Below are 15052 nucleotides of genomic sequence, written 5' to 3'. Positions count from 1 at the left end.
AATAGGCTTCAGAGTACTCAGCATCTGTTCAACATTTCTCTTAAGTCCAATGTTGAGAACTTTTGCTGTGACAATTTTTTAATGATTTTGTTTACAAACTGTCATGAGATGAGGTCAGTTCTTGATACAATGATCAAAACAGTCCATTACAGAGTTCCCTCAAACGTCTTGTGGGAGAGTTAGCTTGGTTTGTCCCACTTTTTTCAGAGTAGCTGCTGCAAAGTGGTTGTCATGGACTTATTTTGCAATTTCAACATTAGCCTTTATTTCTGGAACACTGAAGTCTTTGGTTAGGAGGTGTATCAAATGAGCACTGCAACCATATATTATTAGCTTGGGACTTTCTTCATTCTCTTATTTTGCATACATTTTCAGCATTGTCTGTGACCAAGCTGCGTAATAGACATTTTGATTTTTTTTCCACTGTCTTTTATAGCTTTTACTGCTACTGCTTGTAAGTATTCTTGTGTGTGTGTGTGTGTGTGTGTGTGTGCACATTTCCTGTTGAAACAATTGTTTTTGTAAAGATGACATTCCTTCTTTCTGTTGTCACACAAGCACATACAACAGGATCATTGTGGACATTACTCCACCAATCAAGACTCAGGTTAACAATTTTACCCTGTAGACTTTTAGTGCACACTCAATTTCTTTCATACACTTGATCCATCAATTTGCCTGCAACATCCACGCTGTTGGGTGGCCTGTATCCTGGTCTTAATGACTAAACCAGGTTAATGGAGTGTGGGTTCTCAGTCAGATGGAAAAGAGAATTTGTTGCATAAACAAACCGGGCAATTTTTTCATCAGTTACCTCTTTTTGTAATCTGCTAGTTCTTATCACAAACTTATCTATGGTTGTATCTTGATGGAGATTTTTTTTCTTTTTGCTATAGGTGATATACTGTGGCTGTGTGACATTGTAATCTATGGAAGTCACTGCCAGGGCACTGCCTGCTGGTAACTCTGGGAATTAGTTCTTCAGGCCTGGCACACCCCTTTTTGGCTGGTGTCACGCCTGCTGTTACATTTTATCCTCCACCAATTTGGCTGTGTGTAGACTGACAAGTTTTTCTACAAAGTCATCTGCTTTTGCGGAAAAACTTGCCAGCTGTCTACACTGGCCGCTTGAGTTTCCGCAACAGCACTGATCTCATGTAAGATTGTCAGTGCTTTTGCGGAAATACTATGCTTCTCCCGTTCGGACAAAAGTCTTTTTCCGAAAAACTTTTGCGCAAAAGGGCCAGTGTAGGCAGCAGAGAGTTGTTTTCCGCAAAAAAGCCCCGATCGCGAAAATGGCGATCGGGGCTTTTTTGCGGAAAAGCACGTCTAGAGTGGTCACGGGCGCTTTTCCGCAAAAAGTGCTTTTGCGGAAAAGCATCCCCCCAATCTAGATGCGCTTTTCCGAAAATGCTTTTAACAGAAAACTTTTCTGTTAAAAGCATTTCTGGAAAATCATGCCAGTGTAGATGTAGCCTTTGTGATAGGACACACATCCCTCCTAGACCTCAGCATCCCCTCTGGGTACTGCCCTGCTGCAGTGCCCCCACACTCTCGGGTCTTCTCTCCCAGAGAACACCCAACTCCCTATGCCTATCTTGCCTCAGTGACCTTACTACCAATCATCATCTAGCCTCTGCTTCGGGGCAAACTGCAGTCTGAAATGGCCACTCCACACTGGCAAGGAGGTGTGGATCTGCTGCCTGCTTGTAGCCCTAATACTCTCAGGCCTTGAGAGAAAGCCTCAGCCTGGGAGTTTGCTTGGTCACAGCTCCTCAGCCCTACCTGCCTTTCTCCAGCTCGCTCTGTATCAAGAAGCCTCTAGCTTCCCTGGCAGCCAGGTCCCTTCTGATCCACAGCTGGAGCAACAGTGAGTCTTTCCTCCCCTCCAGCAGCCTTTATTTATACTGCCCTCAGCTGGGCCCTAATTGGCTAATATCTACCACAGCTCCTGGCTCCAAAGCACCAGACCTCTCACAGGGCTGGATTTAACCCTTCTTAGGCCAATGAGAGGCAGATGCCCTGTCACAGACATACATGATATGGCTGAAACACTATCATTGACAGAACTTTGAAACTATAGAAAATGATGGTGATCTTGAAGGTGGATATTCTTCAGAATCCTGTATGTTGAGGACAGATTTTCCTAAACAAAATAAGTCAGTGCAGTTATTTAATATTACCATACTGCTCATTTAGTATTGCATTCACTGACACTTGGTACTAATTTAAAGATGAAATTATAAAAGGAAGATCTGCCTATTTCAGCTATTTTTTATCACAACTGCATAAAAAAAGTCCAGAATAGGGTTTGCCAGGTGTCCGGTATTGACCCGGACAGTCTGGAATTTTCACATCCTGTCTGGTGTGTTTTAAAAAAAAAAATTCAGAAAATACTGGACACCTAAAATGTCTTGTATTTTCTGACTCCCCTCCTTTCCCCCCCCCCCCCCCACCCCCGGCCAGGAGGTGAAAATACTGAACACCTGGCAACCCTCTCACACTCAGCAACTGGACCTAGACCCTGGACCCTCTGCCAGGTCCCCCCTCCAGGACACCACCCTCCCTCCCTCTGCCTCTTACCTGGTTCCGCAGAGGCTTGTCTTGTAGCTGGAAAGAAAAACAAAATGGCTGCCAGCTATGTGGATTTTTTCTCAACTTTGGTCTCGCCTATTTTTTTCTCTATTTTTTTCACATTGTTTTTTTGGGGGGGAGGGGGGCAAGGGTTGGGTTCGATATTTTTGGTTAAACTATCTGGCAACCTTAGTCCAGAAGGAAGATAGGCAGTCCTTAAGAAAAGTAAGAAAAAAAAAATTTCCAACCTGAAGATCCTGCATGTTTAGACATGCTCCTTTCATCATCTTCAATGCAGCTTCCTCCTGAGAAGAAACACTTCTCATGGCATTGTTTTATTTGGGCAACCAGGCCTTGTATTTCTTTGAGCTTACATCCCTAGCTCAAACAGTTTCACTTTTGTTTCTATTGCCTGTCCCTCCCGTCTCACATTTATCTACTGACTTCTTTTCCTTGGCCATATCTATTCCGTCCCCAGCAATTCATTGAAGTTTTTGAAACTTTGCACCTTTTAGAGTGAAATAAGGGATTGACTCTCATAAACATTTACAGAGGGATGATAGGACTGAGGTCTGTTTTTTCTCACCTCTATATATTATTTATTTTAAAACAACATGCTTGCTAACAGCAAAAATATCTCTGGAGCCATTAATTCAAGTTGATAACTGCAAAATTAATCATCTCTGGTATCTTCTAGGCTGAACACTGAGTTCCATTGGGTTAGCTAGAAAGAGTTAACCTAAATAATCTATACAGAAGCCTCTGGAACCCCATAAGATTCATTTTCAAAACTTTTCTTAAACATTACATGAATATATTGTTTCCTATTATAGAATTAGAATTTCTCCCTATTCCATGCAATATCTGAGCTATATTGCATACTTTTTTCCCCTCAAAGCGTTTTATGAAAAAACTGTTCTTTTTAAATGATTTTTTTTATCCACCATTCATAGAATCATAGAATATTAGGACTGGAAGGGACCTTGAGAGGTCGAGTCCACTCCCCTGCCCTCATGGCAGGGCCGAGTACTGACTAGACCAGTGGTTCTCAACCGTGGGCCATATGGCTCCCCAGGGGCTATGCCCTACCTCTAGGGGGGGCCATATGGAAAAAACGGAACATTAGGTAAATTATGTACCCTTTTTTCCAACTAACAGTGGCTATAAGGGGGGCCACAGAGGTAAATGAGGCTCAGAAGGGGGCCATGAGCAAAAATAGGTTGAGAAACACTGGACTTAGACATTTATCTAACCTACTCTTAAATATCTCCAGAGATGGAGATTCCACAACCTCCTTGGGCAATTTATTCCAGTGTTTGACCACCCTGACAGGAACTTTTTCCTAATATCTAATCTAAACCTCCCTTGCTGCAGTTTAAGCCCATTGCTATCCTCAGAGGCCAAGATGAACAAGTTTTCTCCCTCCTCCCTATGACACCCTTTTAGTTACCTGAAAACAGCTATCATGTTCCCCCTCAGTCTTCACTTTCTAAACTAAACAAACCCAATTCTTTCATCCTTCCTTCATAGGTCATGTTCTCTAGACCTTTAATCATTCTTGTTGCTCTTCTCTGGACCCTCTCCAATTTCACCACATCTTTCTTGAAATGCGGTGCCCAGAACTAGACACAATATTCCAACTGAGGCCTAACCAGCGCAGAGTAGAGCAGAAGAATGACTTCTTGTGTCTTGCTCACAACACACCTGTTAATTTATACACTTTCATATTGTAACCTTGGGTTTAAGATTTTCTTTACAACAGAGGGGAAGTCCTTTTTTGCAAGATTATTTGTACAGAAATGGGCATGTGCTTATAGTCAAGAAAAAAGCAAAATGTTGCTTACAGTAATTGCATTTGAAAGTCTTTTGATTTTTCTTAAACACTGAGGAAAATGAAATGCAAAAAGCACATCTAAACTGTTCAAAAGCAGTTAGGAGACATTATGAAAAGTCCTTGGTTGTGTGTGTATGGAGGGGAAGGGTTGTTTATTTTTAGGAAAGATGACCTGTGTTCAATTGAATGTGCTATGAGAGCAAAGCATACTGAATAAATATCTTTGAGCTCTGATGTTTGTATTACTGTGTTTACAGGTCCAACGCAGATACCAGTAATAGTTTCACATTAATACCTCACATATAGATTAATATTTTGAAACCAATGAATACAAGTCTGCATAAAGTAGCAATTGGTAATGATTTAAAAGAAAAAGCAAGGGTTGCAATAATTTAACGAGTTGGCCACTTGAGATCAGAAGAGTTCTTTCGGTGAGCTGCCAATAAATTACAAGACAAGCAACAGAAATACAGAATATAGTATAAATTCATAGAATTAAGTAGCAAATGCCTCTGTTACCATTTCATGATTTGATTGATCTAATGTCAAGTGATCTCAGTCTTTCTTCATTCCTAATGTAGAATCTAAGGAATTGGAATATATGAAATACAGGAAAAACTGGAATTCAAATAGCTGCTGTACACTTCAAGCATTAAAGCTCTGTGCTTGCAAATAGTTATGCACGCTTTCACTATTTAAATAGACTGTTGAAGCCAGTGTTACTACTTACTCTTACAGCTAAGCACATGCATAAATTTGCATGATCGGGGCCCCATCATGGAGAGCAAATGACTTGCTTTTTAAGACTTCACTGTTCAAAATATTTTTATCTGAGATTCCTTAATTTTCCTAGCTAGCACTGTTGGGGTCAATCTTGCACCCCAGGTACAACTGTATTTCAATTATACTTTGTATGTATGACATATGAAGTACTTTAGAATACCTAAGAATGAAAGGCCCAATAAAAATATAGACTACAGTTAAGTGAACAAGTGCAGTTTGCTCTACACAACTAGATTGCAAGCACTTATAAACAAAACTTATGCAGCAGCTAAAGCTCAGATTGTATTATCTGGTTTACAGGTTGTTACTAAAGTTAATGATAGTGAGACTGGAACTAATTTAACAATTTTGTTTATGCATAAACCAGAAAAGAATCAAGCTCAGCTCAGATGTGTAACATGATCGGAATAGCCGAGATTCATAAAAACATAAATGGTAAAAGTTGTTTTTGTCTGTGCACAGAAGGCAGAAATATCAAGTAAGGTTAATCTTTGCTGCTGCTTTACTGCACTGCAACTTTCTGGCTCAAGGTATGAAAAATACCACCCCTCCTCCCAGTTCAGCAAGTTACAGTGCTGTCAAGTGCCAGTGTAAACAGGCTCCCATCCCGGTGCTGTTAGCTCCTCTCTCAGGGAGGTGGTTTACATAGAGTGCTCAGTGAGCTCTTTCCCAGTGCTTCTACCACAGCTTCACTTTCAATTAAAGTGCTGACAGGGCTGCACTTTAATTTTAGAATTATAGACAAAGACTAAGGCAGTGCCAGATATTTGACTGGACTCACCATTTTAAAATCTCACCATATATTTTATTGTATATTCTCTCATCCAGGGGCAACTAGTGAAGGACAATCAATGGCCATATGACTTCCCTCTTCTCTCTCTCCCCCCCCCCCCCCATGACTCCTCCCTGTACCGCCTCTAGCCTGGGATAGGACTGAGACAAACCTCTTCTGCCGTAAGCCTAGACTCTCCCCTGACCTACTTCTTCTCTCAATCCTTAACCACCTATCAGTGCTGCTTGGTGATGGTGGGGATGGGGGGGGAATAGTGAGGACTGGCACTGACAGCAGGCGTTGCCTCCCGCACACTCAGCAGCAGTAAACCGAAAGACCCTCAACCTGCTCTGCTCTGCCTGGCCAGCCAGGTCACTCCACTTTCCATCGGTGATGTTAGGGTTGCTAGGTGTCCGGCATTTGTGCTCTGTCTGGTAAAATAATCAGACAATACCGGACATGTGCAATGCCTGGTATTTTCTGATTTTTTCCAGCTGTGCACCTGACAGAAGCCTGCCGTGGGCGGCAGGGAGTGGCTGGGAGTCCCAGCTGGGAGGTGGGGCCGCGATTTCCACGGGGAGCCCTTAGTTGGTTGAGTGTGAGGAGGAGGGGAAGCCTCCTCCTCACTCATGCGTTGCTAGGAGCCTGCGTGGGACAGGCAGCACCCCAGGATCTACAAGTGCCCGGGTCAGTCCCACTCCGGGCAGGCCAATTTGCTCACTGCCCCCCATCCCTTCCAAGCTGGCTTGTTCTCCCCCACTTCCCCTCCTGATCTTCCTTGGCCAGCCCACCTGCACCGCCCCCTAGCTCTGCTTCCTGCCGGCCCGTTCCTCTTCCTGATCTCCCTTGGCCAGCACTGCTGTACCATTCTCCCCTCCCCCCCAGCTCTGCTTCCCACCCCCCTTCCTGCCGGCCAGCCCCGACACCCCCAGCTGTGCTTCTCTGCCGGCCGGTTCCTCCTGTCCAGCCTTGTGGCCCTGACCCCCCCCCCCCCACACACACACACCTCTGCTTCCCGTCTCCCCTCCCTCCCCCTTCCACGATCAAGTGTGTCCAGTTTTTTTTTTGGGGGGGGGGGGGTCTACCTGGTAACCCTAGATGTTAGACCTAAGACTGACCTGGTAAGAGGACCTTTAGAAAGATGGGTCCCCCAGTATACAAAGGGAGGAAAAAAAGGTTATCCAACTAATTGCTGTTTCAAACTTTACTTGTAGTTTTCCTGGCCTCTCAAAGGAATAGATTTTACAAAAGTTGAATTTTTTCTTTTGTGCAGAAAATGAGACACTTTTGGGTTGAATTGCTCTACCACTAAAAAAAGAAATAAAATCAATATCAAATTAGCTTTCAAACTCAAAAGCCTTATCAATATATGATGTTCCACTCTCCCTCCCGATAGGCCCCAAACCTGCCGTCTCCAGACCCGCTGCTTATTCCCCACGGCATGGTCAGGGGTTTTCCCAAATGTGGAGCGCCCCCACCCCAACACAGGGGCCATTCCAATATTTTGGTAAGTGGTCAAAGACTGCACTTTTCTATGAAGGGGATGTGAGGTCTGGATGGAGGTTGGGTGTAGAAGTTAGCTCAGGGTAGGGGATACGGGCATAGGAGAGGTATAGGGTGCGAGAGAAAGTTTGGGTGAAGTAGGGGGTTTACCGCACACAAAGCTTCCTCCTACCGCCAATGGAGAGGCATATGGAGTAACCAGCTATTCTGAGCTCTGGAGCTGCTCCTTGAACATGAGTCCAGTGGGGTGTGCTGCAAGTTGGATTGAAAGGCTTTGCTGGCCTGATCTGACCCCAGGCAGTATCTTGCCCATCCCTGCTCTCCAGCTGGAACTAAACGCGAGTTGGCTCTCACTTAAGGTTATAGAGCCAACTCATTATTTCTCTCTGTAAGTGGTCAAAGTGCCACTAGATGAGACAGTACACTATGCTCAGTAGGTATGTGGGTTACACCTCAATAACTCTGTTAGTCTTTAAGGTACCACCGGACTCCTTGTTATTGTAGATACAGACTAACACTCTGAGACTTTGTACCACGTCAAGCAACTTGAAAAGATGCATAATGTTATAGCAGACCCTTACACTTCTCTGTAATCAAATCTCAGTGCAACAAAAAGGAAGCTCTCCTTTTCCCCAAGTATCTTTTTTAGTCAGTCAATAAAACTAGATGTGTCCAGGTTTCATGGCCAGTGGCCTGGATACCAGCAAAAAGGAGGGAAGGACATAGATCACATGGGAGAGCAGTTCCCTGTTCTCAGTTTCTCTGTTCACATTCATTTACTATGGAGCAGCCATTACATAGAGGGTCCAATTTAGACCTTGTAGGCCTGAGCTGCAGTTTGCTCAGTTACTCTGAGAACACTGCATATGCAGTCTTGCTATGAGAGGCTCAAACATGCTTACTTAGGGCACAACCTCAAATATGTTAGCTGCTAAATGTCAAATAACCCTACTGAGCATGTGTAAACAGCAGTTTTTCAAAGAATTGTAAGTTGACCACATTTGGACAGATTCTCAGCACGGCACGGCAAAATGCACATCCATGATACATGCATGCCTTTTTCAGATTTGAAGTTTTTGTTCCAAACCATGGGAGGAGATAGAGCTTTCCAAAAAAGATGCTGACAATATTTTTTTAATACTGAGGGGAAAAAACCAGCCTCTCTCAAAAAATGGCCGCTTCACTTTGACTTAAGTTTCAAACAAAAAATAAAAGTCTGAGGCACTCTCAGCAAGAAAAGTTTCTGACCAGTTAAATTTTGGAAAAATTATCAGCATCTGAAAATATGGTCATCTTTTGGGAAATGTCAGGCAACTTTAATCATAAGATGGTATCATGAGCTTTCGTGCGTATAACCCACTTTGAAAAGTGGGTTGTACCCACAAAAGCTCATGATACCATCTACATGTTTTGTTAGTCTTTAAAGTTCTGCTAGACTTTTTTTTTTAAAGTTTTTCCAGTTACAGACTAACTCAGCTACCTCCTGAAGCTTTTAATAAAAAGCAGGGCTCCTAGCCCTAATTATACATTTTGCTAACGTATAATGTAATTAATACTAGTTTTTACTGAGTCCACTAGAATAAAACTAAGTCCATAAGTCTGAAAATGAATGCATGTTTAATTTTATTTTAAGCATGAAACTAAGTGTTTGTTAGATCAGGGCTTAAAAAAATAAACAGAAAAATAGATGCTTGAAAGCTTGCAGTTTTTAAAATTGACTTATTTTTTAATAGTTAAATTGCGACAAAATATCTTTAAATGGCATGCTCTGAAACTCTAAAACAAATCTTTTAAAATATTTTAAATATATTTTTCTACTTGCTTGCTAATATTTAGTATGGTCTTTTGGGTGGGCCTAGGAGTAATTCCATGACACCTACTTCAGTAACACCCTTATCTTTCTCATTTGTTCACTTGCCTGGCTGCTCCTTCCATATGCTTTCTATACATATGCCTTTCTTGCTATTTAGTTTTCATCTCTGCTGCTATTGTTACTGGCAAATGCCTGCTTGCAGAACTAGGGAGAGAGTATACAAGTTACCTCCCCAGATCAATATGTACCAGCATTGGTATCACATTAGTGCATAAGACAGGCAATGCTAAGGGACAGACTATAGTACATGGAAATCAACAAACATGCATAGTCTACTACAGGCAGTCCCCGGTTACATACAAGATAGGGACTGTAGGTTTGTTCTTAAGTTGAATTTGTATGTAAGTTGGAACTGGTACATATTGTAAGGGAAACTCTAGCCAAACATTTCTCCAAAACTCATTAACAATTCATCAACCCAACCTGTTGCAGCGGGTCCGTCGCCACAACAACAGCCCCTTCCGTGCACCCTCATTGGCTGAGCAAGAGAATGTATCCATTGAGACGTTCTGTGTTTGTATCCATTGAGGAGCTGCCTGGCGCTGGGGGTGTGCGGGGCTGATTCAAAGGGACATTGAGCACATCAAGGGGCCAGAGCCGCGGCGGAGGAGGAGGGGAAATCACGATGCGAGAAGCAGGGGGAGCCGGGGCTGATGAGCCGCATGCCAGGGGCCAGAGAGAGAGGGTTTCCCACCAGAGCAGGGACCGTGTGTTGTGCTCAGTCAGGCGGCGCGTCTTGGCGGTCCCGCGCCCATGTCCTCCGCGGCGAGAAAAGCCGCTCCACGTCTCCCTGGTCTGCTGGGGGCGGGGGGCGGGGGGGGGGGGGGGCCGCAGCTAGTGCGGGGTTGGCTCATCCCGTTTGTAAGTAGGGATCTGACCTAAGTCGGATCCACGTAACCCGGGGGACTGCCTGTACTACAGATCACCACTGCACTAGTCAGAGTTACCAGAGTTGAGGGTACTGCACTAGATGTCATATAGTAAAGTTCCCAGATCTGGCTCAATCATGTGAATCCAGAAATCTCTGGGATAGTCCTGTTGGCAGTGCTGAGTAGGATCCCAGGGCATGCACTTCATATATCAATGGAGAACTTAGGAGCACTGTGTACGGAAGAGTTTTTGTCCCTCTCGGTAGTGTGGCCAAAGAGTATGCAATGCTGTTTTTAAATATAATGAGTGATTGAAAGCTTTGTGAAATTGTGACACTTCACACAAAGTTAAATGATTTCATGATCTGGATGTGGTGCTGACAGTGTATATAGAATTTCTCAAATCACTCCAGATTTTCCTGTAAGAAGGTCCAGGTTTATGACCCATGTAGCAATAAATATTCACAGAAATCCGGTCAAATATACTAAGTAAACTAACTGAAACAATAGAGAAAATTGTTTTTCTGTAATCTTTCCATTCGTCATCTTGTTAATTGTAACAATAAAACATTTTTAGATAGAAATTCCGAGTTTCATTATTGAGTTTCATTTTGCAATGAAAACTGCCATAGAATCCTTAAAGCCCATGAGACCATTCAGGATCTCTGTCTTTAACATTGGGTCTGGAAAATCCTCATGAATTTGATTGGTATTCACTTTACCTATGTAGTCGTCCAAGGAAAAGGATGGATTGACCCTATTAGGATCCAAAATTCGTGTTTCAGGGAAGCTGATTATTTTCATCCTGTGATTTAGATCATCAGAACTTTCATTTGTAAATTTGTCTAAATAAATTGATGGTTTAAAATATTTCCACGTTCCAAATGTACAGATTTTTTATTTCTCTAAAAATTGAAACAGACACCTGTTATCTCTGTACAGAGCCTTATTCCTCGTTATGCATATTAAAATGCATCTTCTAATACAGATTAATAGAAATAATAGATAATGTGTAGTTTTTAATTGAGATAGCTTAATGGATTTTTAATCTATTTGTAGAACAGGTAAGGGCTCTGGAAATTAGTTCATACTTTTCACAGCTTCCTCTGTTTGTCTGGGTTGTTAAGAAGGCAGACAATTTATATTTACTCTTATCTTGCATATGAAAAATGGGACTACTGTATTCCTGTTCCTGTTTTCTGACAAGATTGCTTGGTGTTTCTCCAATCACAGGTATTAGAAACATGGTGGCTGCTAGTTTTGCTCTCCCTTTTGCTCTTTGATCCTAGCTTTCTCGTGCTCTCTTTTTCTCTAACATTTCATTGTCATGATGAAGAAATTCTGTGAGTAAACATTTTATTCCAGTGAATACTTGCTTATACATTTATTTAAAAATTGAATCTTTAGCTTCAGTATAGTTAATGAAACTCTATCCTCGTGCAACTATTGTTACAAAAAACACTTCATGCTCTTTTCTCCTAGCTTTGCTACTTAATTATCTTCTCCATGTATAATAAACTTTTTGTTACTGCTACTCTATTCAGGGATTTTTCATTATATATCCCTATGTGTGTTCCTATTCATCCTCTTTCTCTCAGACATAATATTAAAATACATTTGTGTTTATCTTCTCAAAATTGCTTCTTATGCAATTCAACCCCAACCAAAATTGTATCTCCTTTTATGTAATAGAATTCCTTATTTTCTGTATTTTATTAAGCTTACCAAGAGAATATTTTGATTCTTCTATCAGAAAAACTTGAAAGCTTTAAAATTTTTGAATGAACCATTTTTTTTCCTTCTAGTGAGAATACATATTCTTCTGTTAAAGCACATGAAAATGTGTATATTAAAATAGTAGCCAGATAAAAAAGGGAAGCTACACAGCATTATGTGAAATCAAAGCTCACTTTAAATGTTTTGTTCTATATTTTCTGACACATTTAGCTTAATTAGGACCATAGAACTTATCAGATAAGACAGACCAAATGTCTTTCTAGTCAGTAATTCTGTCTCAAGTAGAGACTAGCATCAGACCATGTCTTCACTGCTGCTAAATAGAATTCTGAGGGTGCCTGTTGACTCCTCGATTAGTTTATTCCCGTTGACCCCTTCTGTGGAAATGGTGCCAAAGGTCGAATGAAAGTACATTGACTCCAGTAATTAATGTAGCAATTCAAGCTTCCAGGTAAGTATAGACAAGGCCTCAGATGATTCAGAAAAGAATATAAAAGATTTCCTGAACAGCGTATCTATAGGGCAAATTATCTCACATCAGGCAGTTAATCCTTTCCTGGAGCATCAGAATGTTTCTTCTGCATTTTTGTCTTACTTAGCCAAGGATGATGGACTTGAGACATTTACATTGATCATTTATAGTTATCTGGTGCATGTATGGCCGAGGCAAATGGTTACTTCCTTTATAATCCCTTATGAGAATGAGCCTAGGTGAATGTGCTTACCACAGCTGTATGCAGTGGGGTCCTTTTTTGGCAGCTTGGAAAAATAGGGATTGTTACCCCTTTGCGGGTAGCAATTGGTAGCAGGAAGTGAGAAAGACGAAAGTAAGGAAAGGAAAGGAATCATTTGACCCCAGGTTCTGATTGCGGGGCAGGGAAGGTCCAGTTTCTTCCAGATGTGCAGAAGTTAGGGCATTTATACCTTGGCCAGTCCCAAATAATCTGTCTTTTACTTGGATCGGGCTGACAGAATCTACAGTTTCCACTCATGAAATCTGAAAAAATCCTGGTTTCCTTCATGACCTGCAATGGGTATTATACTGGTCACCACTTTTTCCAAAGGGACTGGAGAAAAAAATCTCTTTCTGACAGATTGTCCAAGAAGTGAGTTTTCACTTTTCCCCAGTGTAGGTTTGGGGTGGCGGAAGGAGGTTTAGGGTATATCTACACTACATGGCTCCGTCGACCGAGCCATATAGATGAGCTTTGTAGACATAGCAAAATGAAGCGGTGATTTAAATAATCGCCGCTTCATTTACATCAAAATGGCTGCCACGCTGTTCCGATGAGCTGTTTGTCGGCTTAGCGCGGTAGTCTGGATGCTCTGCAGTCGACATCAAAAGCCTTTGTCGACCGTCCCGTTGTGCCTCGTGGGATGAGGTTTACCGGGACGGTCAACAAAGGCTTGTGATGTCGACTGCGGAGCGTCCAGACTACCGCACTGAGCCGACAAACAGCTCATCGGCACAGCACGGCAGCCATTTTGATGCAAATGAAGCGGCAGTTATTTAAATCGCCGCTTCATTTTGCTATGTCTACAAAGCTCATCTACATGGCTCCGTCGACGGAACTATGTGGTATAGACATACCCTTAGGCTATGTCTACACTCACGGCTTCTTGCGCGAGTAATATGCAAATGAGGCTAAGCGTGGAATATCGCCGAGCCTCATTTGCATACCTAATGAGCCACCATTTTTTTCAGAAGAGGCTCTTGCGCAAGAAAGAGCATCTACACTGCCTCTTCTTGCACAAGAAAAACCCTTATGCGCAATGCCGTTCTTCCTGTCAAGTAATAGGTGTAACGACATTGTGTAAGAGGGTTTTTCTTGTGCAAGAAGGGGCAGTGTAGATGCTGCTTCTTGCACAAGAGCCTCTTCTTAAAAAAATGGTATCTCATTAGGTAGGCAAATGAGGCTCGGCGATATTCCACGCTTATCCTCATTTGCATATTCATTGCGCAAGAAGCCGCAAGTGTAGACATAGCCTTAGAGTGTAATGTCATTATGGAAAGGACATGGTAATTAGATAAAAGAGTTTGGGAAAGGATTTAAAGGAAAGCATCCCTTAAGGGAGATGTGGAAAGGGTTTTCAGGAAGTCCTAAGTCCAATACAAGGCGGAGCCACCTTCCTTTTTTTCTGTATTTACACAATAGATATTTTAGATGAATAAAGTTGCCACCTAATTAAACCACATCCAGTGCCTTCTATCTTTCTTTGGTGTAATGGGACAACAACAATGTGGGAATGAGATGAGTTTATCTCTGAGGCTACGGCTACACTGCCTTTTTTTGCGGCACAGGATATACAAATCGTGTTCTCATTTCCATATCTTCTGATTCTTTTTGCAGAAGAGGTTTTGCCAATAAAAAGCCGCATGTAGATGGGGCCATCGGTAGGGAAAAAAACCTTTTTTCACAAGATCCCTTATTCCTCAAAAGTCAAGGTTTACAGGAACTTGCGAAAAAGGTTTTTTTTTCCGATTAATGGTCCCGTCTACACAGGGCTTTTTATCGACAAAACCTCTTCTGCAAAAAGAATCGGAATAAGATATGCAAATGAGAACAATTTGAATATGCTTCCTCTTCCACAAAAAAAGGCAGTGTAGCCGTAGCCTGAATGTGCCTGTGTTGTTTGTAGGTTTTTTTTCTTGATAGTGGGTTGGGTTGTCTCTAAGTGTGCTTAAGTCATGCAGCAATACAAAAACTGTAGATAACTAGCAGATAGACAGAAACAGTAAATTTAAAAGAATAAGCAGTGAACCAAAATCACTCCTTACACCTGCCTTCATGGACTGTCAATATAAAATTAATGTATCAAATTGACCATTCTATATGCAAATTAGGAATGTATTTATGTGTTCATAATGCACAAATCATATACTACACATCTACACTTTCATAATGGTCTCTCTGTACTACATAATGAATAATGAGAAAATTCTCAAGTTAGAATGTTGTATTAATGTTTTGGCAGTATGTAGAAAAAAAGTTAAATAAACTATGACAACATTTTGAAAAGCTTTATTTTTTCCTGTTTATGAGTTAATTATCAAAAAGTAAGTTGTCTCAAAATATTAAGATGGGAAACCATTTATGAAGTATATG

At 41.8% G+C, this 15052-nt stretch overlaps 1 protein-coding gene across 2 annotated transcripts in view; it reads left to right on the top strand.

Moving 5' to 3' along the window:
• The window catches only part of CDC14A (cell division cycle 14A), a 128964-nt gene that overhangs the window by 52654 nt on the left and 61258 nt on the right, over positions 1-15052 (top strand). The window lies entirely within an intron of this gene.

Source organism: Pelodiscus sinensis, chromosome 9 (assembly GCF_052426305.1).
Source record: "Pelodiscus sinensis isolate ZL-2025 chromosome 9, ASM5242630v1, whole genome shotgun sequence".
NCBI classification, from domain to species: Eukaryota; Metazoa; Chordata; order Testudines; family Trionychidae; genus Pelodiscus; species Pelodiscus sinensis.
This window is presented reverse-complemented; position numbering and strand designations above follow the sequence as displayed.